Below are 4152 nucleotides of genomic sequence, written 5' to 3'. Positions count from 1 at the left end.
ACGCATTTGTGGTCCTTGGGTCCCATTTTGCATCCCGAAACTTGTGTTTTGGTGCTTGATCCCTATTTTGGGTGCCCACCTTGCACCAAGTGCGCACCCGGGGCAAACCGAGCGCCTTGGTGCACCGGGGCAAGATCGAGCGTGCACCCGAGGCGCCCCGAACATGCACCAAGGTGCACTCGGCCCACATGTGAGCGCAGGTCGTTGCGCCCGAGGTGGTGTGTGGGCACCGCGTTGCAGACGGGACACTGCACGCACACGACGCCCCCTCCAGGTGCACGCACGTAGGCCGGGCCGGGTGCACACCCGACGCCCTAGCAAGGTGCGCGCACCCGGGCAGGGCTCACACTTGGCGAACGGGGCGCACTTCGCGAGGGAGGGTGTGCACCTCGACGGGGGTGGGTGGCCGGGGTGGATTCGCACGTGGGTCGCGGTTTGCTAAGTACACACTGCGACAAGCTCATAACGGGTGCGATCATACCAGCGTTAGTGCACCGGATCCCATCAGAACTCCGCAGTTAAGCGCGCTTGGGCCGGAGTAGTACTGGGATGGGTGACCTCCCGGGAAGTCCCGGTGTTGCACCCTTTTTTAGTTTTTCGCCGGGCGTCGCAATGCTATTTGAATAAACCTTTTGCCCGTTTGCGTTCTCGTCGGGGCCGGGCCGGGCCGGGGTGCGCTGCCCGCACTACCGCGCGCGCGGGGGCGACACCGAGCGCGCACCCGAGGCGCCCCGAGCACACAGGCCACGGTGCAACCCGGGCGTTGTGCGCGCACCCCGGTGCGCCCGAGGTGCTGCGCGCGCACCCAGGTGAAATCGGTGTGCACCTCGGCCAGTGCGCGCTCGGTCGAGTCGCGCACGTTGGCCAAGGTGCACGGTGATGTTTCTTACTCTAAGGTTCCGCACCAGACGCCCGGGACAGGTGAGCGAAGCTGGGCGGGGCCGGGTGCGCGGCCGGGGCAGGTGCACGCAGCTGGAGAGAGCTTTGGAGCACACTTCGGAGCGCACCAATGATGCGCTCCATTCAAAAGTTTCCTGAAAAGGCAAAAAAAGTTGAGATTATAGAATTTCCCACTTGAGAGATTGTAAAAAAAAAAAATTTAAAATGAAGGAAACGCGGGTGCCAAGGTGTGCGCAGCCCAGCCAAGGTGTGCGCACCAAGGCGCCCACCCTGGCGAAGGTGCACGCAAGGTGCGCACCCGAGGCAAACCGGACAATTAACCCAACTTTCGACTTCGCGCGCACCTTGGAGCGCACTTCGGAGCGCTCCTTGGTGCGCACCAATCTTGGGCACCTCGGAGTGCACCATGGCGCCCACCAAGGTGCGCACCCGGGGCAAACCGAGCTCCGACTTCGTGCGCACCTTGGAGCGCACGAAAGGTGCGCACCATGGCGCCCACCAAGGTGCGCAGCCCAGCCAAGGCGTGCGCATCAAGGTGCGCACCCTGGCGAAGGTGCGCACCCGGGGCAAACCGAGCTCCGACTTCGTGCGCACCTTGGAGCGCACAAAAGGTGCGCAACCCAGCCAAGGTGTGCGCACCCCGGTCAAACCGAGCTCCGAATCGTGCGCACCAGAGGTGCACGCCATCGTGCGCACCTTGGAGCACACTTCGGAGCCCTCCTTGGTGCGCGCCGATGTTGCGCACCTCGGAGCGCACCCGGGGAAAACAATGCAATTAACCCGACTTTCGACTTCGTGGGCACCTCGGAGCGCTCTCGGGTTCGCACCTCGGAGCACACCGAGGTGCCCACCCTGGCGAAGGTGCACGCGAGGTGCGCACCCGGGGCAAACCGGGCTCCGACTTCGTGCACGCCGCACCTTGGAGCACACTTCGGAGCGCTCCTTGGTGCGCACCAGGGCGCGCAACCCAGCCGAGGTGCCCACCCCGGCGAAGGTGCACGCGAGGTGCGCACCCGGGGCAAACCGGGCTCCGACTTCGTGCACGCCATGGTGCCCACCGCGGCGAAGGTGCACGCGAGGTGCGCACCCGGGGCAAACCGGGCTCCGACTTCGTGCACGCCGCACCTTGGAGCACACTTCGGAGCGCTCCTTGGTGCGCACCATGGTGCCCACCAGGGCGCGCAACCCCGCCGAAGGTGCACGCGAGGTGCGCACCCGGGGCAAACCGGGCTCCGACTTCGTGCACGCCGCACCTTGGAGCACACTTCGGAGCGCTCCTTGGTGCGCACCATGGTGCCCACCAGGGCGCGCAACCCCGCCGAAGGTGCACGCGAGGTGCGCACCCGGGGCAAACCGGGCTCCGACTTCGTGCACGCCATGGTGCGCACCGCGGCGAAGGTGCGCACCCGGGGCAAACCGGGCTCCGACTTCGTGCACGCCGCACCTTGGAGCACACTTCGGAGCGCTCCTTGGTGCGCACCAGGGCGCGCAACCCAGCCGAGGTGCCCACCCCGGCGAAGGTGCACGCGAGGTGCGTACCCGGGGCAAACCGGGCTCCGACTTCGTGCACGCCGCACCTTGGAGCACACTTCGGAGCGCTCCTTGGTGCGCACCATGGTGCCCACCAGGCCGCGCAACCCAGCCAAGGTGTGCGCACCAAGGTGCACGCGAGGTGCGCACCCGGGGCAAACCGGGGTCCGACTTCGTGCACGCCGCACCTTGGAGCACACATCGGGGCGCTCCCGGGTTCGCACCGGCGTTGCGCACCGTGGTGGGCACCTCGGAGCACACCAAGGTGGGCAGCGAGGTGCGCACCTTTGATGCGATGCCTTCACTAATTTCCATAAAAGGCAAAAAAAAAACGAGATTTTAAAATTTCCGTTTTGAAAGATAGTGAGAAAAAGGGAATGCTGGTGCCATCTTGAGCCCGCCCTGGTGCGCAGCCCAGCCAAGGTGTGCGCACCAAGGTGCCCACCCTGGCGAAGGTGCGCGCCCGGGCAATTAACCCAACTTCCAACTTCGCGCGCGCCAGGGTGGGAGCGCACCCAACAACCGGGCCTGGGAAGAGCCAATGCGAGAAACCCCACCAAACGCTCTGACAAAAAAAGAGGGGGCGCTCCAGTAACCCCGCTTCGGAGCGCACCCTGGGCAAACCCAGCCAAGGTGCCCACCCCGGCCAAGGTGCAGGCGAGGTGCGCACCCGGGGCAAACCGGGCTCCGACAACGTGCACGCCGCACCTTGGAGCACACTTCGTAGCGCTCCCGGGTGCGCACCTCAGAGCACACCAAGGTGGGCAGCGAGGTGCGCACCTTTGATGCGCTGCCTTCACTAATTTCCAGAAAAGGCAAAAAAAAAAGGAGATTTTAAAATTTCCGTTTTGAAAGATAGTGAAAAAAACGGAACGCGCGTGCCATCTTGAGCCCGCCCTGGTGCGCAGCCCAGGTAAGGTGCCCACCCTGGCAAAGGTGCGCACCCGGGCAATTAACCCTACTTCCGACTTCGTGCGCGCCAGGGTGGCAACCGGGCCTCGGAAGAGCCAATGCGAGAAACCCCACCAAACGCTCCGACAAAAAAAGAGGCGGCGCTCCAATAACCCCGCTTCGGAGCGCAGCCGGGGCAAACCCAGCCAAGGTGCCCACCCCGACGAAGGTGCACGCGAGGTGCGCACCCGGGGCAAACCGGGCTCCGACAACGTGCACGCAGCACCTTGGAGCACACTTCGAAGCACTCCCGGGTGCCCACCGGCGTTGCGCACCGTGGTGGGCAGCGAGGTGCGCACCTTTGATGCGCTGCCTTCACTAATTTCCAGAAAAAGGCAAAAAAAAATGAGATTTTAAAATTTCCGTTTTGAAAGATAGTGAAAAAAAAGGAACGCGGGTGCCATCTTGAGCCCGCCCTGGTGCGCAGCCCAGGCAAGGCATGCGCACCAAGGTGCCCACCCGAGGTGCACACCCGGGGCAAACCGGGCTCCGACTTCGTGCAGGCCGCACCTTGGAGCACACTTCGGAGCGCTCCTTGGTGCGCACCATGGTGCCCACCAGGGCGCGCAACCCAGCCAAGGTCTGCACACCAAGGTGCCCACCCCGGCGAAGGTGCACGCGAGGTGCGCACCCGGGGCAAACCGGGCTCCGACTTCGTGCACGCCATGGTGCCCACCGCGGCGAAGGTGCACGCGAGGTGCGCACCCGGGGCAAACCGGGCTCCGACTTCGTGCACGCCGCACCTTGGAGCACACTTCGGAGCGCTCCTTG

At 64.7% G+C, this 4152-nt stretch overlaps 1 non-coding gene across 1 annotated transcript; it reads left to right on the top strand.

The window, feature by feature from the left end:
• Positions 1 to 467: 467 nt before the first annotated feature.
• On the top strand, positions 468 to 586 carry LOC131862761 (5S ribosomal RNA). The gene has a single exon (XR_009361698.1). It is a non-coding gene; the product is annotated as a 5S ribosomal RNA (ribosomal RNA).
• The last annotated feature ends 3566 nt before the right edge of the window (positions 587 to 4152 follow it).

Source organism: Cryptomeria japonica, unplaced genomic scaffold (assembly GCF_030272615.1).
Source record: "Cryptomeria japonica unplaced genomic scaffold, Sugi_1.0 HiC_scaffold_51, whole genome shotgun sequence".
In the NCBI taxonomy this organism is placed as follows: domain Eukaryota; kingdom Viridiplantae; phylum Streptophyta; class Pinopsida; order Cupressales; family Cupressaceae; genus Cryptomeria; species Cryptomeria japonica.
The sequence above is the reverse complement of the archived record's forward strand: the minus strand, read 5'-3'. Positions and strand labels throughout refer to the sequence as shown.